We start from the raw sequence: 26,393 nt of genomic DNA on the forward strand, positions 1-26,393 counted from the left end.
GAGAGACTCCCTTCACTGTCACTGGCTAGTAGTGAGTGTTTGTAGTGAGAGACTCCCTTCACTACCACTGGCTAGTAGTGAGTGTTTCTAGTGAGACTCCCTTCACTATGACTGGCTAGTAGTGAGTGTTTCTAGTGAGAGATTCCCTTAACTACGACTGGCTAGTAGTGAGTGTTTCTAGTGAGACTCCCTTCACTACCACTGGCTAGTAGTGAGTGTTTGTAGTGAGAGACTCCCTTCACTACCACTGGCTAGTAGTGAGTGTTTGTAGTGAGAGACTCCCTTCACTGTCACTGGCTAGTAGTGAGTGTTTGTAGTGAGAGACTCCCTTCACTACCACTGGCTAGTAGTGTTTCTAGTGAGACTCCCTTCACTATGACTGGCTATTAGTGAGTGTTTGTAGTGAGAGACTCCCTTCACTGTCACTGGCTAGTAGTGAGTGTTTGTAGTGAGAGACTCCCTTCACTACCACTGGCTACTAGTGTTTCTAGTGAGACTCCCTTCACTATGACTGGCTAGTAGTGAGTGTTTGTAGTGAGACTCCCTTCACTACCACTGGCTAGTAGTGAGTGTTTCTAGTGAGAGACTCCCTTCACTACCACTGGCTAGTAGTGAGTGTTTGTAGTGAGAGACTCCCTTCACTGTCACTGGCTAGTAGTGAGTGTTTGTAGTGAGAGACTCCCTTCACTACCACTGGCTAGTAGTGTTTCTAGTGAGACTCCCTTCACTATGACTGGCTATTAGTGAGTGTTTGTAGTGAGAGACTCCCTTCACTGTCACTGGCTAGTAGTGAGTGTTTGTAGTGAGAGACTCCCTTCACTACCACTGGCTACTAGTGTTTCTAGTGAGACTCCCTTCACTATGACTGGCTAGTAGTGAGTGTTTGTAGTGAGACTCCCTTCACTACCACTGGCTAGTAGTGAGTGTTTCTAGTGAGAGACTCCCTTCACTGTCACTGGCTAGTAGTGAGTGTTTGTAGTGAGAGACTCCCTTCACTGTCACTGGCTAGTAGTGAGTGTTTGTAGTGAGAGACTCCCTTCACTACCACTGGCTAGTAGTGAGTGTTTCTAGTGAGACTCCCTTCAGTATGACTGGCTAGTAGTGAGTGTTTCTAGTGAGACTCCCTTCACTGTCACTGGCTAGTAGTGAGTGTTTCTAGTGAGAGACTCCCTTCACTACCACTGGCTAGTAGTGAGTGTTTGTAGTGAGAGACTCCCTTCACTACCACTGGCTAGTAGTGAGTGTTTGTAGTGAGAGACTCCCTTCACTGTCACTGGCTAGTAGTGAGTGTTTCTAGTGAGACTCCCTTCACTACCACTGGCTAGTAGTGAGTGTTTGTAGTGAGAGACTCCCTTCACTACCACTGGCTAGTAGTGAGTGTTTGTAGTGAGAGACTCTCTTCACTGTCACTGGCTAGTAGTGAGTGTTTGTAGTGAGACTCCCTTCACTACCACTGGCTAGTAGTGAGTGTTTCTAGTGAGAGATTCCCTTAACTACGACTGGCTAGTAGTGAGTGTTTCTAGTGAGACTCCCTTCACTATGACTGGCTAGTAGTGAGTGTTTCTAGTGAGAGACTCCCTTCACTGTCACTGGCTAGTAGTGAGTGTTTGTAGTGAGAGACTCCCTTCACTGTCACTGGCTAGTAGTGAGTGTTTGTAGTGAGAGACTCCCTTCACTACCACTGGCTAGTAGTGAGTGTTTCTAGTGAGACTCCCTTCAGTATGACTGGCTAGTAGTGAGTGTTTCTAGTGAGACTCCCTTCACTGTCACTGGCTAGTAGTGAGTGTTTCTAGTGAGAGACTCCCTTCACTACCACTGGCTAGTAGTGAGTGTTTGTAGTGAGAGACTCCCTTCACTACCACTGGCTAGTAGTGAGTGTTTGTAGTGAGAGACTCCCTTCACTGTCACTGGCTAGTAGTGAGTGTTTCTAGTGAGACTCCCTTCACTACCACTGGCTAGTAGTGAGTGTTTGTAGTGAGAGACTCCCTTCACTACCACTGGCTAGTAGTGAGTGTTTGTAGTGAGAGACTCTCTTCACTGTCACTGGCTAGTAGTGAGTGTTTGTAGTGAGAGACTCCCTTCACCACCACTGGCTAGTAGTGTTTCTAGTGAGACTCCCTTCACTATGACTGGCTAGTAGTGAGTGTTTGTAGTGAGAGACTCCCTTCACTGTCACTGGCTAGTAGCGAGTGTTTGTAGTGAGAGACTCCCTTCACTACCACTGGCTACTAGTGTTTCTAGTGAGACTCCCTTCACTATGACTGGCTAGTAGTGAGTGTTTGTAGTGAGACTCCCTTCCCTACCACTGGCTAGTAGTGAGTGTTTCTAGTGAGAGACTCCCTTCACTACCACTGGCTAGTAGTGAGTGTTTGTAGTGAGAGACTCCCTTCACTACCACTGGCTAGTAGTGAGTGTTTGTAGTGAGAGACTCCCTTCACTGTCACTGGCTAGTAGTGAGTGTTTCTAGTGAGACTCCCTTCACTACCACTGGCTAGTAGTGAGTGTTTGTAGTGAGAGACTCCCTTCACTACCACTGGCTAGTAGTGAGTGTTTGTAGTGAGAGACTCCCTTCACTGTCACTGGCTAGTAGTGAGTGTTTGTAGTGAGAGACTCCCTTCACTACCACTGGCTAGTAGTGTTTCTAGTGAGACTCCCTTCACTATGACTGGCTAGTAGTGAGTGTTTGTAGTGAGAGACTCCCTTCACTGTCACTGGCTAGTAGTGAGTGTTTGTAGTGAGAGACTCCCTTCACAACCACTGGCTACTAGTGTTTCTAGTGAGACTCCCTTCACTATGACTGGCTAGTAGTGAGTGTTTGTAGTGAGACTCCCATCACTACCACTGGCTAGTAGTGAGTGTTTCTAGTGAGAGACTCCCTTCACTACCACTGGCTAGTAGTGAGTGTTTCTAGTGAGACTCCCTTCACTGTCACTGGCTAGTAGTGAGTGTTTGTAGTGAGAGACTCCCTTCACTGTCACTGGCTAGTAGTGAGTGTTTGTAGTGAGAGACTCCCTTCACTGTCACTGGCTAGTAGTGAGTGTTTGTAGTGAGAGACTCCCTTCACTACCACTGGCTAGTAGTGAGTGTTTCTAGTGAGACTCCCTTCAGTATGACTGGCTAGTAGTGAGTGTTTCTAGTGAGACTCCCTTCACTGTCACTGACTAGTAGTGAGTGTTTCTAGTGAGACTCCCTTCACTACCACTGGCTAGTAGTGAGTGTTTCTAGTGAGAGATTCCCTTAACTACGACTGGCTAGTAGTGAGTGTTTCTAGTGAGACTCCCTTCACTATGACTGGCTAGTAGTGAGTGTTTCTAGTGAGAGACTCCCTTCACTGTCACTGGCTAGTAGTGAGTGTTTGTAGTGAGAGACTCCCTTCACTGTCACTGGCTAGTAGTGAGTGTTTGTAGTGAGAGACTCCCTTCACTACCACTGGCTAGTAGTGAGTGTTTCTAGTGAGACTCCCTTCAGTATGACTGGCTAGTAGTGAGTGTTTCTAGTGAGACTCCCTTCACTGTCACTGGCTAGTAGTGAGTGTTTCTAGTGAGAGACTCCCTTCACTACCACTGGCTAGTAGTGAGTGTTTGTAGTGAGAGACTCCCTTCACTACCACTGGCTAGTAGTGAGTGTTTGTAGTGAGAGACTCCCTTCACTGTCACTGGCTAGTAGTGAGTGTTTCTAGTGAGACTCCCTTCACTACCACTGGCTAGTAGTGAGTGTTTGTAGTGAGAGACTCCCTTCACTACCACTGGCTAGTAGTGAGTGTTTGTAGTGAGAGACTCTCTTCACTGTCACTGGCTAGTAGTGAGTGTTTGTAGTGAGAGACTCCCTTCACCACCACTGGCTAGTAGTGTTTCTAGTGAGACTCCCTTCACTATGACTGGCTAGTAGTGAGTGTTTGTAGTGAGAGACTCCCTTCACTGTCACTGGCTAGTAGCGAGTGTTTGTAGTGAGAGACTCCCTTCACTACCACTGGCTACTAGTGTTTCTAGTGAGACTCCCTTCACTATGACTGGCTAGTAGTGAGTGTTTGTAGTGAGACTCCCTTCCCTACCACTGGCTAGTAGTGAGTGTTTCTAGTGAGAGACTCCCTTCACTACCACTGGCTAGTAGTGAGTGTTTGTAGTGAGAGACTCCCTTCACTACCACTGGCTAGTAGTGAGTGTTTGTAGTGAGAGACTCCCTTCACTGTCACTGGCTAGTAGTGAGTGTTTCTAGTGAGACTCCCTTCACTACCACTGGCTAGTAGTGAGTGTTTGTAGTGAGAGACTCCCTTCACTACCACTGGCTAGTAGTGAGTGTTTGTAGTGAGAGACTCCCTTCACTGTCACTGGCTAGTAGTGAGTGTTTGTAGTGAGAGACTCCCTTCACTACCACTGGCTAGTAGTGTTTCTAGTGAGACTCCCTTCACTATGACTGGCTAGTAGTGAGTGTTTGTAGTGAGAGACTCCCTTCACTGTCACTGGCTAGTAGTGAGTGTTTGTAGTGAGAGACTCCCTTCACTACCACTGGCTACTAGTGTTTCTAGTGAGACTCCCTTCACTATGACTGGCTAGTAGTGAGTGTTTGTAGTGAGACTCCCATCACTACCACTGGCTAGTAGTGAGTGTTTCTAGTGAGAGACTCCCTTCACTACCACTGGCTAGTAGTGAGTGTTTCTAGTGAGACTCCCTTCACTGTCACTGGCTAGTAGTGAGTGTTTGTAGTGAGAGACTCCCTTCACTGTCACTGGCTAGTAGTGAGTGTTTGTAGTGAGAGACTCCCTTCACTGTCACTGGCTAGTAGTGAGTGTTTGTAGTGAGAGACTCCCTTCACTACCACTGGCTAGTAGTGAGTGTTTCTAGTGAGACTCCCTTCAGTATGACTGGCTAGTAGTGAGTGTTTCTAGTGAGACTCCCTTCACTGTCACTGACTAGTAGTGAGTGTTTCTAGTGAGACTCCCTTCACTACCACTGGCTAGTAGTGAGTGTTTCTAGTGAGAGATTCCCTTAACTACGACTGGCTAGTAGTGAGTGTTTCTAGTGAGACTCCCTTCACTATGACTGGCTAGTAGTGAGTGTTTCTAGTGAGAGATTCCCTTAACTACGACTGGCTAGTAGTGAGTGTTTCTAGTGAGACTCCCTTCACTACCACTGGCTAGTAGTGAGTGTTTGTAGTGAGAGACTCCCTTCACTACCACTGGCTAGTAGTGAGTGTTTGTAGTGAGAGACTCCCTTCACTGTCACTGGCTAGTAGTGAGTGTTTGTAGTGAGAGACTCCCTTCACTACCACTGGCTAGTAGTGTTTCTAGTGAGACTCCCTTCACTATGACTGGCTATTAGTGAGTGTTTGTAGTGAGAGACTCCCTTCACTGTCACTGGCTAGTAGTGAGTGTTTGTAGTGAGAGACTCCCTTCACTACCACTGGCTACTAGTGTTTCTAGTGAGACTCCCTTCACTATGACTGGCTAGTAGTGAGTGTTTGTAGTGAGACTCCCTTCACTACCACTGGCTAGTTGTGAGTGTTTCTAGTGAGAGACTCCCTTCACTACCACTGGCTAGTAGTGAGTGTTTCTAGTGAGACTCCCTTCAGTATGACTGGCTAGTAGTGAGTGTTTCTAGTGAGAGACTCCCTTCACTACCACTGGCTAGTAGTGAGTGTTTGTAGTGAGACTCCCTTCACTACCACTGGCTAGTAGTGAGTGTTTGTAGTGAGACTCCCTTCACTACCACTGGCTAGTAGTGAGTGTTTGTAGTGAAACTCCCTTCACTACCACTGGCTAGTAGTGAGTGTTTCTAGTGAGAGACTCCCTTCACTACCACTGGCTAGCAGTGAGTGTTTCTAGTGAGAGACTCCCTTCACTACGACTGGCTAGTAGTGAGTGTTTGTAGTGAGAGACTCCCTTCACTACCACTGGCTAGTAGGGAGTGTTTGTAGTGAGACTCCCTTCACTACCACTGGCTAGCAGTGAGTATTTCTAGTGAGAGACTCCCTTCACTATGACTGGCTAGCAGTGAGTGTTTCTAGTGAAAGACTCCCTTCACTACCACTGGCTAGCAGTGAGTGTTTCTAGTGAGAGACTACCTTCACTACTACTGGCTAGTAGTGAGTGTTTGTAGTGAGACTCCCATCACTACCACTGGCTAGTAGTGAGTGTTTCTAGTGAGAGACTCCCTTCACTACCACTGGCTAGTAGTGAGTGTTTCTAGTGAGACTCCCTTCACTGTCACTGGCTAGTAGTGAGTGTTTGTAGTGAGAGACTCCCTTCACTACCACTGGCTAGTAGTGAGTGTTTCTAGTGAGAGATTCCCTTAACTACGACTGGCTAGTAGTGAGTGTTTCTAGTGAGACTCCCTTCACTATGACTGGCTAGTAGTGAGTGTTTCTAGTGAGAAACTCCCTTCACTGTCACTGGCTAGTAGTGAGTGTTTGTAGTGAGACTCCCTTCACTACCACTGGCTAGTAGTGAGTGTTTGTAGTGAGAGACTCCCTTCACTACCACTGGCTAGTAGTGAGTGTTTCTAGTGAGACTCCCTTCACTGTCACTGGTTAGTAGTGAGTGTTTCTAGTGAGACTCCCTTCACTACCACTGGCTAGTAGTGAGTGTTTCTAGTGAGAGATTCCCTTAACTACGACTGGCTAGTAGTGAGTGTTTCTAGTGAGACTCCCTTCACTATGACTGGCTAGTAGTGAGTGTTTCTAGTGAGAGACTCCCTTCACTGTCACTGGCTAGTAGTGAGTGTTTGTAGTGAGAGACTCCCTTCACTGTCACTGGCTAGTAGTGAGTGTTTGTAGTGAGAGACTCCCTTCACTACCACTGGCTAGTAGTGAGTGTTTGTAGTGAGACTCCCTTCACTACCACTGGCTAGTAGTGAGTGTTTGTAGTGAGACTCCCTTCACTACCACTGGCTAGTAGTGAGTGTTTCTATTGAGAGACTCCCTTCACTACCACTGGCTAGCAGTGAGTGTTTCTAGTGAGAGACTCCCTTCACTACGACTGGCTAGTAGTGAGTGTTTGTTGTGAGAGACTCCCTTCACTACCACTGGCTAGTAGTGAGTGTTTCTAGTGAGACTCCCTTCAGTATGACTGGCTAGTAGTGAGTGTTTCTAGTGAGACTCCCTTCACTGTCACTGGCTAGTAGTGAGTGTTTCTAGTGAGACTCCCTTCACTACCACTGGCTAGTAGTGAGTGTTTCTAGTGAGAGATTCCCTTAACTACGACTGGCTAGTAGTGAGTGTTTCTAGTGAGACTCCCTTCACTATGACTGGCTAGTAGTGAGTGTTTCTAGTGAGAGACTCCCTTCACTGTCACTGGCTAGTAGTGAGTGTTTGTAGTGAGACTCCCTTCACTACCACTGGCTAGTAGTGAGTGTTTGTAGTGAGAGACTCCCTTCACTACCACTGGCTAGTAGTGAGTGTTTCTAGTGAGACTCCCTTCACTGTCACTGGTTAGTAGTGAGTGGTTCTAGTGAGACTCCCTTCACTACCACTGGCTAGTAGTGAGTGTTTCTAGTGAGAGATTCCCTTAACTACGACTGGCTAGTAGTGAGTGTTTCTAGTGAGAGACTCCCTTCACTACCACTGGCTAGCAGTGAGTGTTTCTAGTGAGAGACTCCCTTCACTACGACTGGCTAGTAGTGAGTGTTTGTAGTGAGAGACTCCCTTCACTACCACTGGCTAGTAGTGAGTGTTTGTAGTGAGAATCCCTTCACTACCATTGGCTAGCAGTGAGTATTTCTAGTGAGAGACTCCCTTCACTATGACTGGCTAGCAGTGAGTGTTTCTAGTGAAAGACTCCCTTCACTACCACTGGCTAGCAGTGAGTGTTTCTAGTGAGAGACTACCTTCACTACTACTGGCTAGTAGTGAGTGTTTGTAGTGAGACTCCCATCACTACCACTGGCTAGTAGTGAGTGTTTCTAGTGAGAGACTCCCTTCACTACCACTGGCTAGTAGTGAGTGTTTCTAGTGAGACTCCCTTCCCTGTCACTGGCTAGTAGTGAGTGTTTGTAGTGAGAGACTCCCTTCACTGTCACTGGCTAGTAGTGAGTGTTTGTAGTGAGAGACTCCCTTCACTGTCACTGGCTAGTAGTGAGTGTTTGTAGTGAGAGACTCCCTTCACTACCACTGGCTAGTAGTGAGTGTTTCTAGTGAGACTCCCTTCAGTATGACTGGCTAGTAGTGAGTGTTTCTAGTGAGACTCCCTTCACTGTCACTGGCTAGTAGTGAGTGTTTCTAGTGAGACTCCCTTCACTACCACTGGCTAGTAGTGAGTGTTTCTAGTGAGAGATTCCCTTAACTACGACTGGCTAGTAGTGAGTGTTTCTAGTGAGACTCCCTTCACTATGACTGGCTAGTAGTGAGTGTTTCTAGTGAGAGACTCCCTTCACTGTCACTGGCTAGTAGTGAGTGTTTCTAGTGAGAGATTCCCTTAACTACGACTGGCTAGTAGTGAGTGTTTCTAGTGAGACTCCCTTCACTACCACTGGCTAGTAGTGAGTGTTTGTAGTGAGAGACTCCCTTCACTACCACTGGCTAGTAGTGAGTGTTTCTAGTGAGACTCCCTTCACTGTCACTGGTTAGTAGTGAGTGTTTCTAGTGAGACTCCCTTCACTACCACTGGCTAGTAGTGAGTGTTTGTAGTGAGAGACTCCCTTCACTACCACTGGCTAGTAGTGAGTGTTTCTAGTGAGACTCCCTTCACTGTCACTGGTTAGTAGTGAGTGTTTCTAGTGAGACTCCCTTCACTACCACTGGCTAGTAGTGAGTGTTTCTAGTGAGAGATTCCCTTAACTACGACTGGCTAGTAGTGAGTGTTTCTAGTGAGACTCCCTTCACTATGACTGGCTAGTAGTGAGTGTTTCTAGTGAGAGACTCCCTTCACTGTCACTGGCTAGTAGTGAGTGTTTGTAGTGAGAGACTCCCTTCACTGTCACTGGCTAGTAGTGAGTGTTTGTAGTGAGAGACTCCCTTCACTACCACTGGCTAGTAGTGAGTGTTTGTAGTGAGACTCCCTTCACTACCACTGGCTAGTAGTGAGTGTTTGTAGTGAGACTCCCTTCACTACCACTGGCTAGTAGTGAGTGTTTGTAGTGAGACTTCCTTCACTACCACTGGCTAGTAGTGAGTGTTTGTAGTGAGAGACTCCCTTCACTACCACTGGCTAGTAGTGAGTGTTTGTAGTGAGACTTCCTTCACTACCACTGGCTAGCAGTGAGTATTTCTAGTGAGAGACTCCCTTCACTATGACTGGCTAGCAGTGAGTGTTTCTAGTGAAAGACTCCCTTCACTACCACTGGCTAGCAGTGAGTGTTTCTAGTGAGAGACTACCTTCACTACTACTGGCTAGTAGTGAGTGTTTGTAGTGAGACTCCCATCACTACCACTGGCTAGTAGTGAGTGTTTCTAGTGAGAGACTCCCTTCACTACCACTGGCTAGCAGTGAGTGTTTCTAGTGAGAGACTACCTTCACTACTACTGGCTAGTAGTGAGTGTTTGTAGTGAGACTCCCTTCACTACCACTGGCTAGCAGTGAGTATTTCTAGTGAGAGACTCCCTTCACTATGACTGGCTAGCAGTGAGTGTTTCTAGTGAAAGACTCCCTTCACTACCACTGGCTAGCAGTGAGTGTTTCTAGTGAGAGACTACCTTCACTACTACTGGCTAGTAGTGAGTGTTTGTAGTGAGACTCCCATCACTACCACTGGCTAGTAGTGAGTGTTTCTAGTGAGAGACTCCCTTCACTACCACTGGCTAGTAGTGAGTGTTTCTAGTGAGACTCCCTTCACTGTCACTGGCTAGTAGTGAGTGTTTGTAGTGAGAGACTCCCTTCACTACCACTGGCTAGTAGTGAGTGTTTCTAGTGAGATATTCCCTTAACTACGACTGGCTAGTAGTGAGTGTTTCTAGTGAGACTCCCTTCACTATGACTGGCTAGTAGTGAGTGTTTCTATGAGAGACTCCCTTCACTGTCACTGGCTAGTAGTGAGTGTTTGTAGTGAGACTCCCTTCACTACCACTGGCTAGTAGCGAGTGTTTGTAGTGAGAACATCCCTTCACTACCACTGGCTACTAGTGTTTCTAGTGAGACTCCCTTCACTATGACTGGCTAGTAGTGAGTGTTTGTAGTGAGACTCCCTTCACTACCACTGGCTAGTAGTGAGTGTTTCTAGTGAGAGATTCCCTTAACTACGACTGGCTAGTAGTGAGTGTTTCTAGTGAGACTCCCTTCACTATGACTGGCTAGTAGTGAGTGTTTCTAGTGAGAGACTCCCTTCACTACCACTGGCTAGTAGTGAGTGTTTGTAGTGAGACTCCCTTCACTACCACTGGCTAGTAGTGAGTGTTTGTAGTGAGACTCCCTTCACTACCACTGACTAGTAGTGAGTGTTTGTAGTGAAACTCCCTTCACTACCACTGGCTAGTAGTGAGTGTTTCTAGTGAGAGACTCCCTTCACTACCACTGGCTAGCAGTGAGTGTTTCTAGTGAGAGACTCCCTTCACTACGACTGGCTAGTAGTGAGTGTTTGTAGTGAGAGACTCCCTTCACTGTCACTGGCTAGTAGTGAGTGTTTGTAGTGAGAGACTCCCTTCACTACCACTGGCTAGTAGTGAGTGTTTCTAGTGAGACTCCCTTCAGTATGACTGGCTAGTAGTGAGTGTTTCTAGTGAGACTCCCTTCACTGTCACTGGCTAGTAGTGAGTGTTTCTAGTGAGAGACTCCCTTCACTACCACTGGCTAGTAGTGAGTGTTTGTAGTGAGAGACTCCCTTCACTACCACTGGCTAGTAGTGAGTGTTTGTAGTGAGAGACTCCCTTCACTGTCACTGGCTAGTAGTGAGTGTTTCTAGTGAGACTCCCTTCACTGTCACTGGCTAGTAGTGAGTGTTTCTAGTGAGAGACTCCCTTCACTACCACTGGCTAGTAGTGAGTGTTTGTAGTGAGAGACTCCCTTCACTACCACTGGCTAGTAGTGAGTGTTTGTAGTGAGAGACTCCCTTCACTGTCACTGGCTAGTAGTGAGTGTTTCTAGTGAGACTCCCTTCACTACCACTGGCTAGTAGTGAGTGTTTGTAGTGAGAGACTCCCTTCACTACCACTGGCTAGTAGTGAGTGTTTGTAGTGAGAGACTCCCTTCACTGTCACTGGCTAGTAGTGAGTGTTTGTAGTGAGAGACTCCCTTCACTGTCACTGGCTAGTAGTGAGTGTTTGTAGTGAGAGACTCCCTTCACTACCACTGGCTACTAGTGTTTCTAGTGAGACTCCCTTCACTATGACTGGCTAGTAGTGAGTGTTTGTAGTGAGACTCCCATCACTACCACTGGCTAGTAGTGAGTGTTTCTAGTGAGAGACTCCCTTCACTACCACTGGCTAGTAGTGAGTGTTTCTAGTGAGACTCCCTTCACTGTCACTGGCTAGTAGTGAGTGTTTGTAGTGAGAGACTCCCTTCACTGTCACTGGCTAGTAGTGAGTGTTTGTAGTGAGAGACTCCCTTCACTGTCACTGGCTAGTAGTGAGTGTTTGTAGTGAGAGACTCCCTTCACTACCACTGGCTAGTAGTGAGTGTTTCTAGTGAGACTCCCTTCAGTATGACTGGCTAGTAGTGAGTGTTTCTAGTGAGACTCCCTTCACTGTCACTGGCTAGTAGTGAGTGTTTCTAGTGAGACTCCCTTCACTACCACTGGCTAGTAGTGAGTGTTTCTAGTGAGAGATTCCCTTAACTACGACTGGCTAGTAGTGAGTGTTTCTAGTGAGACTCCCTTCACTATGACTGGCTAGTAGTGAGTGTTTCTAGTGAGAGACTCCCTTCACTGTCACTGGCTAGTAGTGAGTGTTTGTAGTGAGACTCCCTTCACTACCACTGGCTAGTAGTGAGTGTTTGTAGTGAGAGACTCCCTTCACTACCACTGGATAGTAGTGAGTGTTTCTAGTGAGACTCCCTTCACTGTCACTGGTTAGTAGTGAGTGTTTCTAGTGAGACTCCCTTCACTACCACTGGCTAGTAGTGAGTGTTTCTAGTGAGAGATTCCCTTAACTACGACTGGCTAGTAGTGAGTGTTTCTAGTGAGACTCCCTTCACTATGACTGGCTAGTAGTGAGTGTTTCTAGTGAGACTCCCTTCACTACCACTGGCTAGTAGTGAGTGTTTCTAGTGAGAGACTCCCTTCACTACCACTGGCTAGTAGTGAGTGTTTCTAGTGAGAGACTCCCTTCACTGTCACTGGCTAGTAGTGAGTGTTTGTAGTGAGAGACTCCCTTCACTGTCACTGGCTAGTAGTGAGTGTTTGTAGTGAGAGACTCCCTTCACTACCACTGGCTAGTAGTGAGTGTTTCTAGTGAGACTCCCTTCAGTATGACTGGCTAGTAGTGAGTGTTTCTAGTGAGACTCCCTTCACTGTCACTGGCTAGTAGTGAGTGTTTCTAGTGAGAGACTCCCTTCACTACCACTGGCTAGTAGTGAGTGTTTGTAGTGAGAGTCTCCCTTCACTACCACTGGCTAGTAGTGAGTGTTTGTAGTGAGAGACTCCCTTCACTGTCACTGGCTAGTAGTGAGTGTTTCTAGTGAGACTCCCTTCACTACCACTGGCTAGTAGTGAGTGTTTGTAGTGAGAGACTCCCTTCACTACCACTGGCTAGTAGTGAGTGTTTGTAGTGAGAGACTCCCTTCACTGTCACTGGCTAGTAGTGAGTGTTTGTAGTGAGAGACTCCCTTCACTACCACTGGCTACTAGTGTTTCTAGTGAGACTCCCTTCACTATGACTGGCTAGTAGTGAGTGTTTGTAGTGAGACTCCCATCACTACCACTGGCTAGTAGTGAGTGTTTCTAGTGAGAGACTCCCTTCACTACCACTGGCTAGTAGTGAGTGTTTCTAGTGAGACTCCCTTCACTGTCACTGGCTAGTAGTGAGTGTTTGTAGTGAGAGACTCCCTTCACTGTCACTGGCTAGTAGTGAGTGTTTGTAGTGAGAGACTCCCTTCACTGTCACTGGCTAGTAGTGAGTGTTTGTAGTGAGAGACTCCCTTCACTACCACTGGCTAGTAGTGAGTGTTTCTAGTGAGACTCCCTTCAGTATGACTGGCTAGTAGTGAGTGTTTCTAGTGAGACTCCCTTCACTGTCACTGGCTAGTAGTGAGTGTTTCTAGTGAGACTCCCTTCACTACCACTGGCTAGTAGTGAGTGTTTCTAGTGAGAGATTCCCTTAACTACGACTGGCTAGTAGTGAGTGTTTCTAGTGAGAGACTCCCTTCACTGTCACTGGCTAGTAGTGAGTGTTTGTAGTGAGACTCCCTTCACTACCACTGGCTAGTAGTGAGTGTTTGTAGTGAGAGACTCCCTTCACTACCACTGGCTAGTAGTGAGTGTTTCTAGTGAGACTCCCTTCACTGTCACTGGTTAGTAGTGAGTGTTTCTAGTGAGACTCCCTTCACTACCACTGGCTAGTAGTGAGTGTTTCTAGTGAGAGATTCCCTTAACTACGACTGGCTAGTAGTGAGTGTTTCTAGTGAGACTCCCTTCACTATGACTGGCTAGTAGTGAGTGTTTCTAGTGAGAGACTCCCTTCACTACCACTGGCTAGTAGTGAGTGTTTGTAGTGAGAGACTCCCTTCACTGTCACTGGCTAGTAGTGAGTGTTTGTAGTGAGAGACTCCCTTCACTACCACTGGCTAGTAGTGAGTGTTTCTAGTGAGACTCCCTTCACTGTCACTGGTTAGTAGTGAGTGTTTCTAGTGAGACTCCCTTCACTGTCACTGGTTAGTAGTGAGTGTTTCTAGTGAGACTCCCTTCACTACCACTGGCTAGTAGTGAGTGCTTCTAGTGAGAGATTCCCTTAACTACGACTGGCTAGTAGTGAGTGTTTCTAGTGAGACTCCCTTCACTACCACTGGCTAGTAGTGAGGTTTGTTTGTGACCGGGAGTTTGTGTGACGAGGTGTGTGTATGTGACGAGGTGTGTGTGTGACGAGGTGTGTGTGTGACGAGGTGTGTGTGTGTGACGAGGTGTGTGTGTGACGAGGTGTGTGTGTGTGACGAGCTGTGTGTGTGACGAGCTGTGTGTGTGACGAGGTGTGTGTGACGAGGTGTGTGTGACGAGGTGTGTATGTGACGAGGTGTGTGTGACGAGGTGTGTGTGTGACGAGGTGTGTGTGTGACGAGGTGTGTGTGTCTGTGTGACGGGGTGTGTGTGTGACGAGGTGTGTGTGTGACGAGGTGTGTGTGTGACGAGGTGTGTGTGTGTGACGAGGTGTGTGTTTGTGACGAGGTGTGTGTGTGACGAGGAGTGTGACGAGGTGTGTGTGACGAGGTGTGTGTGTGACGAGGTGTGTGTGACGAGGTGTGTGTGTGACGAGGTGTGTGTGTGACGAGGTGTGTGTGACGAGGTGTGTGTGTGACGAGGTCTGTGTGTGACGAGGAGTTTGTGTGACGAGCTGTGTGTGTGTGACGAGGTGTGTGTGACGAGGTGTGTGTGTGTGACGAGGTGTGTGTGTGACGAGGTGTGTGTGACGAGCTGTGTGTGTGTGACGAGGTGTGTGTGACGAGGTGTGTGTGTGTGTGACGAGGTGTGTGTGACGAGGAGTTTGTGTGACGAGGTGTGTGTGTGACGAGGTGTGTGTGACGAGCTGTGTGTGTGTGACGAGGTGTGTGTGACGAGCTGTGTGTGTGTGACGAGGTGTGTATGTGACGAGGTGTGTGTGTGACGAGGTGTGTGTGACGAGGTGTGTGTGTGACGAGGTGTGTGTGCGTGACGAGGTGTGTGTGACGAGGTCTGTGTGTGACGAGGTGTGTGTGTGACGAGCTGTGTGTGTGACGAGGTGTGTGTGACGAGGTGTGTGTGACGAGGTGTGTGTGTGACGAGGTGTGTGTGACGAGGTGTGTGTGTGTGACGAGGTGTGTGTGACAAGGTGTGTGTGTGTGACGAGGTGAAGGGCGTGAGCGACGAGGTGTGTGTGACGAGCTGTGTGTATGTGTGACGAGGTGTGTGTGTGTGACGAGGTGTGTGTGTGACGAGGTGTGTGTGTGACGAGGTGTGTGTGACGAGGTGTGTGTGTGACGAGGTGTTTGTGTGACGAGGTGTGTGTGTCTGTGTGACGGGGTGTGTGTGTGACGAGGTGTGTGTGTGTGACGAGGTGTGTGTGTGACGAGGTGTGTGTGTGACGAGGTGTGTGTGTGACGAGGTGTGTGTGATGAGGTCTGTGTGTGACGAGGTGTGTGTGACGAGGTGTGTGTGACGAGGTGTGTGTGTGACGAGGAGTTTGTGTGATGAGGTGTGTGACGAGCTGTGTGTGTGTGACGAGGTGTGTGTGACGAGGTGTGTGTGTATGTGACGAGGTGTGTGTGTGTGACGAGCTGTGTGTGACGAGGTGTGTGTGACGAGGTGTGTGTGTGTGTGACGAGGTGCAGGGCGTGAGCGACGAGGTGTGGGCCACGGTGGTGGCCCTGGTGTGGCTGCACGCGATGGCCCCAGACCACCACGATGAGTGGGAGCTGCTGGCACTCAAGGCCTCGTCCTGGCTGCGTGGGCAAGGTGAGTGTGGTGAGGGTGACGAGGTGAGTGTGGTGAGGGTGACGAGGTCAGTGTGGTGAGGGTGACGAGGTGAGGGTGACGAGGTGAGGGTGACGAGGTGAGTGTGGTGAGTGTGACGAGGTGAGGGTAACGAGGTGAGTGTGGTGAGGGTGACGAGGTGAGTGTGGTGAGGGTGACGAGGTGAGTGTGACGAGGTGAGGGTGACGAGGTGAGTGTGGTGAGTGTGACGAGGTGAGGGTAACGAGGTGAGTGTGGTGAGGGTGACGAGGTGAGTGTGGTGAGGGTGACGAGGTGAGGGTGACGAGGTGAGTGTGGTGAGGGTGACGAGGTGAGGGTGACGAGGTGAGTGTGGTGAGGGTGACGAGGTGAGTGTGGTGAGTGTGACGAGGTGAGGGTAACGAGGTGAGGGTAACGAGGTGAGTGTGATGAGGGTGACGAGGTGAGCGTAGCGAGGTGAGGGTGACGAGGTGAGGGAGACGAGGTGAGGGTAACGAGGTGAGGGTGACGAGGTGAGTGTGGTGAGGGTGACGAGGTGAGCGTAGCGAGGTGAGGGTGACGAGGTGAGTGTGACGAGGTGAGTGTGGTGAGTGTGACGAGGTGAGGGTAACGAGGTGAGTGTGACGAGGTGAGGGTGACGAGGTGAGGGAGACGAGGTGAGTGTGACGAGTTGAGTGTGGTGAGTGTGACGAGGTGAGGGTAACGAGGTGAGTGTGATGAGGGTGACGAGGTGAGCGTGACGAGGTGAGGGTGACGAGGTGAGGGTGACGAGGTGAGTGTGACGAGTTGAGTGTGGTGAGTGTGACGAGGTGAGGGTAACGAGGTGAGTGTGATGAGGGTGACGAGGTGAGCGTGACGAGGTGAGGGTGACGAGGTGAGTGTGACGAGGTGAGTGTGGTGAGTGTGACGAGGTGAGGGTAACGAGGTGAGTGTGATGAGGGTGACGAGGTGAGCGTAGCGAGGTGAGGGTGACGAGGTGAGGGAGACGAGGTGAGGGTAACGAGGTGAGGGTGACGAGGTGAGTGTGACGAGGTGAGTGTGGTGAGTGTGACGAGGTGAGGGTAACGAGGTGAGTGTGACGAGGTGAGGGTGACGAGGTGAGGGAGACGAGGTGAGTGTGACGAGTTGAGTGTGGTGAGTGTGACGAGGTGAGGGTAACGAGGTGAGTGTGATGAGGGTGATGAGGTGAGCGTGACGAGGTGAGGGTGACGAGGTGAGGGTGACGAGGTGAGTGTGACGAGTTGAGTGTGGTGAGTGTGACGAGGTGAGTGTGACGAGGTGAGGGTAACGAGGTGAGTGTGATGAGGGTGACGAGGTGAGCGTGACGAGGTGAGGGTGACGAGGTGAGTGTGACGAGGTGAGTGTGGTGAGTGTGACGAGGTGAGGGTAACGAGGTGAGTGTGATGAGGGTGACGAGGTGAGGGTGACGAGGTGAGGGAGACGAGGTGAGGGTAACGAGGTGAGGGTGACGAGGTGAGTGTGGTGAGGGTGACGAGGTGAGCGTAGCGAGGTGAGGGTGACGAGGTGAGTGTGACGAGGTGAGTGTGGTGAGTGTGACGAGGTGAGGGTAACGAGGTGAGCGTGACGAGGTGAGGGTGACGAGGTGAGGGAGACGAGGTGAGTGTGACGAGTTGAGTGTGGTGAGTGTGACGAGGTGAGGGTAACGAGGTGAGTGTGATGAGGGTGACGAGGTGAGCGTGACGAGGTGAGGGTGACGAGGTGAGTGTGACGAGGTGAGTGTGGTGAGTGTGACGAGGTGAGGGTAACGAGGTGAGTGTGATGAGGGTGACGAGGTGAGCGTGACGAGGTGAGTGTGACGAGGTGAGGGTGACGAGGTGTGACGAGGTGAGGGTGACGAGGTGAGTGTGGTGAGAGTGACGAGGTGAGCGTGACGAGGTGAGTGTGACGAGGTGAGCGTGACGAGGTGAGGGTAACGAGGTGAGGGTGACGAGGTGTGACGAGGTGAGGGTGACGAGGTGAGTGTGGTGAGGGTGACGAGGTGAGTGTGACGAGGTGAGGGACGATGTTACTGATGATGATAACGATGATGATGACGATGTTGCTAATGATGTTTCTGATCGATGTTGCTGATGATGATGATGTTTCTGATCGATGTTGCTGATGACGATGTTTCTGATGATGTTGCTGATGATGCTGATGACGATGTTTCTGATCGATGTTGCTGATGACGATGTTGCTGATTGATGTTGCTGATGACGATGTTGCTGATGACGATGTTGCCGATGATGATGCTGATGACGATGTTTCTGATCGATGTTGCTGATGACGATGTTGCTGATGACGATGTTGCTGATGACGATGTTGCTGATGACGATGTTTCTGATCGATGCCCTTCCAGCTGTGGACCTGCCACGCTGCGTGAAAGCCGCCAATCAGCTGCTGAAGACGAACGTCGACGCAGGGAAGCTGTAGCCCAGACGGTTACCTGGCAACCACCACGACCATCCTGTTAACCGCTCTCCTATACGTTACCATCCCCATCCTATAACCACAATCCTATACATTACTCTCCCTATCCTGTAAGTTACCATCCCCATCCTATAACCACAATCCTATACATGACTCTCCCTATCCTATACGTTACCATCCCCATCCTATAACCACAAACCTATACATGACTCTCCCTATCCTATACGTTACCATCCCCATCCTATAACCACAAGCCTATACATGACTATCCCTATTCTATACGTTACCATCCCCATCCTATAACCACAATCCTATACATTACTATCCCTATCCTATACGTTACCATCCCCATCCTATAACCACAATCCTACACATTACTCTCCCTATCCTATACGTTACCATCCCCATCCTATAACCACAATCCTATACATTACTATCCCGATCCTATACGTTACCATCCCCATCCTATAACCACAATCCTATACATGACTCTCCCTATCCTATACGTTACCATCCCCATCCTATAACCACAATCCTATACATTACTCTCCCTATCCTATACGTTCCCATCCCCATCCTATAACCACAATCCTATACATGACTATCCCTATTCTATACGTTACCATCCCCATCCTATAACCACAATCCTATACATTACTCTCCCTATCCTATACGTTACCATCCCCATCCTATAACCACAATCCTACACATTACTCTCCCTATCCTATACGTTACCATCCCCATCCTATAACCACAATCCTACACATTACTCTCCCTATCCTATATGTTACCATCCCCATCCTATAACCACAATCCTACACATTACTCTACCTATCCTATACGTTACCATCCCCATCCTATAACCACAAACCTACACATTACTCTCCCTATCCTATACGTTACCATCCCCATCCTATAACCACAATCCTATACATTACTCTCCCTATCCTATACGTTACCATCCCAATCCTATAACCACAATCCTACACATTACTCTCCCTATCCTATACGTTACCATCCTCATCCTATAACCACAATCCTACACATTACTCTCCCTATCCTATATGTTACCATCCCCATCCTATAACCACAATCCTACACATTACTCTCCCTATCCTATAAATTACCATCCCCATCCTATAACCACAAACCTACACATTACTCTCCCTATCCTATATGTTACCATCCCCATCCTATAACCACAATCCTACACATTACTCTCCCTATCCTATACGTTACCATCCCCATCCTATAACCACAATCCTACACATTACTCTCCCTATCCTATATGTTACCATCCCCATCCTATAACCACAATCCTACACATTACTCTCTCTATCCTATAAATTACCATCCCCATCCTATAACCACAAACCTACACATTACTCTACCTATCCTATACGTTACCATCCCCATCCTATAACCACAATCCTACACATTACTCTCCCTATCCTGTAAGTTACCATCCCCATCATATAACCACAATCCTACACATTACTCTCCCTATCCTATAAATTACCATCCCCATCCTATAACCACAAACCTACACATTACTCTCCCTATCCTATACGTTACCATCCCCATCCTATAACTACAATCCTACACATTACTCTCCCTATCCTATACGTTACCATCCCCATCCTATAACCACAAACCTACACATTACTCTCCCTATCCTATACGTTATCCTCCCCATCCTATAACCACAATCCTACACATTACTCTCCCTATCCTATAAATTACCATCACCATCCTATAACCACAAACCTACACATTACTCTACCTATCATATACGTTACCATCCCCATCCTATAACCACAATCCTACACATTACTCTCCATATCCTATAAATTACCATCCCCATCCTATAACCACAAACCTACACATTACTCTCCCTATCCTATACGTCACCATCCCCATCCTATAACCACAATCCTACACATTACTCTCCCTATCCTATAAATTACCATCCCCATCCTATAACCACAAACCTACACATTACTCTCCCTATCCTATACGTTACCATCCCCATCCTATAACCACAATCCTACACATTACTCTCCCTATCCTATACGTTACCATCCCCATCCTATAACCACAATCCTACACATTACTCTCCCTATCCTATACGTTACCATCACCATCCTATAACCACAATCCTACACATTACTCTCCCTATCCTATACGTTACCATCCCCATCCTATAACCACAAACCTACACATTACTCTCCCTATCCTATACGTTACCATCCCCATCCTATAACCACAAACCTACACATTACTCTCCCTATCCTATACGTTACCATCCCCATCCTATAACCACAATCCTACACATTACTCTCCCTATCCTATACGTTACCATCTCCATCCTATAACCACAATCCTACACATTACTCTCCCTATCCTATACGTTACCATCCCCATCCTATAACCACAATCCTACACATTACTCTCCCTATCCTATACGTTACCATCCCCATCCTATAACCACAAACCTACACATTACTCTCCCTATCCTATACGTTATCCTCCCCATCCTATAACCACAATCCTATACATTACTCTCCCTATCCTATACGTTACCATCCCCATCCTATAACCACAATCCTAAACATTACTCTCCCTATCCTATACGTTACCATCCCCATCCTATAACCACAATCCTAAACATTACTCTCCCTATCCTATACGTTACCATCCCCATCCTATAACCACAAACCTACACGTGAACATCAGCATCATATTAACCGCTATGCTTGCACATCATCATCATCACCACACTTTTAACTGCTATGCTTACACATTCTATGCCGACCCTGTCGCCATGCCGTGATAAGTTGCTTTAAGTTCGTATTGTTTTATTATATCGTTTAGCGGTAAAGCGGAGGGCTCAAAATGGCCGCTCGGCGGCTTCTGTGTCCACGCGGACAGATTCGCTCGTGGTTGCGGATTTGAGAATCAGCTCGGCTTGGCGCGGGGATTTGATTTGGTGAGGCGTGGGGGGCTGAGGTTTGACAGCACGTTTGGTCGTTTCAGATGGTCTGACATACTCGTGCAGCCGGAGAGGCCGGTTCAATGAACCCACCGTGTGTGAACAGAGTCTCCTCCACGTAGCAGTGTCCTGGCGGGGGATTGCCTGGCACATTTTTGACATGCGTTTTTCTGGATTTTGTTGTTGTTGTTGTTATTCCGTCTCTCACTGTTCAAATAAACTTACCATTAAAATTATAGACTGATCGTTTCTTTGTCAGTGGGCAAACGTACAAAATCAGCAAGGGGATCAAATACTTTTTTTCCCTCACTGTAGAGACCGATAGAGACGCACAGAGATCCAGGGATAGACAGAGACCCATAGATACACACAGAGATCCAGAGATACACAGAGATACATAATGATACATAGAGATACATAGAGACTGACAGGGACACATAGAGACCCATCGAGATACATGGAGACCGATAGAGACACACAGAGATCCAGAGATACACAGAGACCCATAGAGACACAGAGACCCATAGAGACACAGAGACCCATAGTCATACATAGAGACCCACAGAGACACACAGACACCCAGAGAGACACACACAGAGAACCCAAAGATGCATAGAGACACATATAAATACACAGAGAATCGTAAAGACAAAGAACCATAGAAATACATAGAGACCCATAGAGACACAGATCCATAGATATACTTAGAGACCCACAGAGACCCACAGACACCCAGAGAGACAGACACAGAGACCCACAAAGATACACAGAGACACAAATACTAAACTAAACGATATAAATTTTACCAGGTAAGAAGCTTTGTAGCGCTGGCTATTACAAATGACAGAAGCTCAACCAAGTGGCTGATAACATCATCATCATCGTGTGGAAATGTATAGACACCCACAGAGACTCAGACTCACCATACAAAGACCCACACACTCACCACACAGAGACCCACGGACTCAACACACGGAGACCCACACACTCACCACACAGAGACCCACAGACTCAACACACGGAGACCCACACACTCACCACACAGAGACCCACACACTCACCACACAGAAACCCACAGACTCACCTCACACAGAGACCCACACACTCACCTCACACAGAGACCCACAGACTCACGACACCGAGACCCACAGACTCACCTCACACAGAGACCTACAGACTTCAACACACAGAGACCCACAGACTCACCACACACAGACACACACACACAGACCCACAGACTCACCACACACACCTCACACAGACACCCACAGAGACCCATAGAATCACCACACACAGACACCCACAGACTCACCTCACACAGACACACACACACAGACCCACAGACTCACCACACACACCTCACACAGACACCCACAGAGACCCACAGACTCACCACACACAGAGCCCCGTGTCGGCATCTTCAGGCTGAGTCGACCTCGAGGAGGCCCAGACAGGTTTCAGATTTTTCCCGCCATTGCCGCCATTCGCCCCGACCGGAAGCGGAAGTAGAAGCTGGGGGTGGAAGTGGGGGTCGGCAAAAGACGAGGGGCGGGAGGCGGCTTCCGGAGGCGTGGTCTCGCACTGCACGTCACTCGGAGGGGCGTGGCTGATGGGGGGCGTGGTCACATCCCTCGCACTGTGACAGCACCGGTGACGTCGCAATCACCACGTGCTTCCTCAGAGTACGAGACGGGCTTGAAGGAGACGGCAACTTCTTAAACTTCAGCTGCTTCAGCTTCATCATCGTCCCCTTTCCAACAACTTCTGCTGAAGCCATCCGAGCGAATCTATTGGCGAGGTGAGTTGTGTGGGTTAGTGGTGAGTGTGTGGGTCCGTGTTGTGGGTTCGTGGTGAGTGTGTGGGTCCGTGTTGTGGGTTCATGGTGAGTGTGTGGGTCGGTGTTGTGGGTTTGTGGCGAGTGTGTGGGTCCGTGGTGAGGATGTGGGTGCATGGTGAGTGTGTAGGTCCGTGTTGTGGGTTCATGGTGAGTGTGTGGGTCGGTGTTGTGGGTTCGTGGTGAGTGTGTGGGTCCGTGACCCATAGAGATACATAGAGATAAATAGAGACCCATAGAGACACATAGAGAAGCACAGAGATACATAGTGACCCATAAAGATACATAGTGATACATAGAGACCCACAGAGATAAATAGAGACCCATTGCAATACACAGAGAACAATAAAGATACATAGTGACCCATAGAGACACACAGAGACCCATAGTAATACAAAGAGACTGATAGAGATATGTAGAGACCGATAGAGATACATAGAGACCCATAGAGATACAGAGACCCATAGAGATAGATAGAGACCCATAGAGATAGACAGAGAATGACAGAGATACATAGAGACCCATAGTGATACATAGAGACCCATAGAGATACATAGAGACCCATTGAGATACATAGAGACCCATAGCAATACACAGAGAACCATAGAGATAAACAGTGACCCATAGAGCCACACACCGACCCATAGTAATACAAAGAGACCGATAGAGATATGTACAGACGGATAGAGATACAAAGAGACTCATAGTGATACATAGAGACACACAGAGACCCATAGTGATACGCAGAAAACCATAGAGAAACATAGAGACCCATAGAGACACATAGAGACCCATAGAGATACATAGTGAGCCATAGAGACACACAGAGACCCATAGAGATACGTAGAGATCCATAGACATGCATAGAGACACATAGAGATACATAGAGACCCATAGCAATACACAGAGAACCATAGTGATACACAGAGACCCATAGAGATACAGAAACCCATAAAGACACACAGAGACCTAGAGTGATACAGAGAGAACCATAGAGACCCATAGTGATACATAGAGAACCAGAGTGATACATAGTGACCCATAAAGATACATAGTGATACATAGAGACCCACAGAGATAAATAGAGACCCATTGCAATACACAGAGAACAATAGAGATACATAGTGACCCATAGAGACACACAGAGACCCATAGTAATACAAAGAGACTGATAGAGATATGTAGAGACCGATAGAGATACATAGAGACCCATAGAGATACAGAGACCCATAGAGATAGATAGAGACCCATAGAGATAGACAGAGAATGACAGAGATACATAGAGACCCATAGTGATACATAGAGACCCATACAGATACATAGAGACCCATTGAGATACATAGAGACCCATAGCAATACACAGAGAACCATAGAGATAAACAGTGACCCATAGAGCCACACACCGACCCATAGTAATACAAAGAGACCGATAGAGATATGTACAGACGGATAGAGATACAAAGAGACTCATAGTGATACATAGAGACACACAGAGACCCAGAGTGATACGCAGAAAACCATAGAGAAACATAGAGACCCATAGAGACACATAGAGACCCATAGAGATACATAGTGAGCCATAGAAACACACAGAGACCCATAGAGATACGTAGAGATCCATAGACATGCATAGAGACACATAGAGATACATAGAGACCCATAGCAATACACAGAGAACCATAGTGATACACAGAGACCCATAGAGATACAGAGACCCATAAAGACACACAGAGACCTAGAGTGATACAGAGAGAACCATAGAGACCCATAGTGATACATAGAGAACCAGAGTGATACATAGTGACCCATAGAGATACACATAGACCTATAATGATACATAGAGACCCATAGTGATACATAGAGACCCATAGAGATACATAGAGACCCATTGAGATACATAGAGACCCATAGCAATACACAGAGAACCATAGAGATAAACAGTGACCCATAGAGCCACACACCGACCCATAGTAATACAAAGAGACCGATAGAGATATGTACAGACGGATAGAGATACAAAGAGACTCATAGTGATACATAGAGACACACAGAGACCCAGAGTGATACGCAGAAAACCATAGAGAAACATAGAGACCGATAGAGACACATAGAGACCCATAGAGATACATAGTGAGCCATAGAGACACACAGAGACCCATAGAGATACGTAGAGATCCATAGACATGCATAGAGACACATAGAGATACATAGAGACCCATAGTAATACACAGAGAACCATAGTGATACACAGAGACCCATAGAGATACAGAGACCCATAAAGACACACAGAGACCTAGAGTGATACAGAGAGAACCATAGAGACCCATAGTGATACATAGAGAACCAGAGTGATACATAGTGACCCATAGAGATACACATAGACCTATAATGATACATAGAGACCCATAGTGATACATAGAGACCCATAGATATACATAGAGACCCAGAGTGATACACAGAGAACCATAGAGAAACATAGAGACCGACAGGGACACATAGAGACCTATAGATATACGTAGAGACAGATAGAAACACACAGAGATCCAGAGATACACAGAGACCAATAGAGATATATAGAAACCCATAGAGATACAAAGTGACCCATAGAGACACACAGAGACCCATAGTGATACATAGAGACCCATAGAGATATGTAGAGACCCACAGAGATACATATAGTCCCACAGAGATACACAGAGACCCATTAATACCCATAGAGACCCAAAGAGAACCATAGTGATACAGAGACCGAATGAGACACAGAGAGATCCAGAGATACACAGAGACCCATAGTGATACATAGACACCTATAGGGACACACAGAGACCCATAGTGATACATAAAGGCCCAGAGAGAAACACAGAGGCCCATAGAGATACATAGAGACCCATAGATATACATAGAAAACTAAAGTGAGACAGAGACCCATAGAGATACATAGAGACCGATAGAAACACACAAAGATCCATAGATACACAGAGACACACAGAGACCCATAGAGATACAAAGAGATTAATGGAGTCCGACAGGGACACACAGAGTCCGACAGGGACCTATAGAGATGCATAGTGACTCATACAGACACATAGAGACCAATAGTAAACATAGTGACCCACAAAGACCCATAGAGACACACAGAGATCCATAGATACACAGAGACACATAGAGACACACAGAGACCCATATAGATACAATGAGACCGATAGAGACACACAGAGATCCAAATATACACAGAGACCCATAGATACACACAGAGATCCAGAGATACAAAGAGACCCATAATGATACATAGAGACCCATATAGATACATAGAGACGGAGAGGGACACAAAGAGATTCATGGATACACAGAGACCCATAGATACACACAGAGATCCAGAGATACACAGAGATCCAGAGATACACAGAGACCCATAATGATACATAGAGATACATAGACACTGACAGGGACACATAGAGACCCATCGAGATACATGGAGACCGATAGAGACACACAGAGATCCAGGGAAACACGAGACCCATAGAGACCCAGAATGTTACATAGAGACCCATAGAAATAGATAGAGACCAATAGAGAGACACAGAGATCCAGAGATACACAGAGACCCATAGAGACGTAGAGACCCTTAGTCATACATAGA

General features: G+C 47.7%; 1 long non-coding RNA gene across 1 annotated transcript in view; it reads right to left on the bottom strand.

The window, feature by feature from the left end:
• LOC142907588 (uncharacterized) overlaps positions 1–23,055 on the bottom strand; it is an 85,375-nt gene extending 62,320 nt beyond the window's left edge. Inside the window, exons 1-2 of the long non-coding RNA XR_012931107.1 lie at positions 22,313–23,055; positions 17,865–17,943 (exon numbers count right to left, since the gene is read on the bottom strand). This is a non-coding gene — a long non-coding RNA (uncharacterized LOC142907588). The remainder of the gene's footprint in view (positions 1–17,864; positions 17,944–22,312) is intronic.
• Between the last annotated feature and the right edge of the window lie 3,338 nt (positions 23,056–26,393).

Source organism: Petromyzon marinus, chromosome 80 (assembly GCF_048934315.1).
Source record: "Petromyzon marinus isolate PM22_M1 ecotype Great Lakes invasive population chromosome 80, UKy_Petmar_22M1.pri1.0, whole genome shotgun sequence".
Taxonomy (NCBI): domain Eukaryota; kingdom Metazoa; phylum Chordata; class Hyperoartia; order Petromyzontiformes; family Petromyzontidae; genus Petromyzon; species Petromyzon marinus.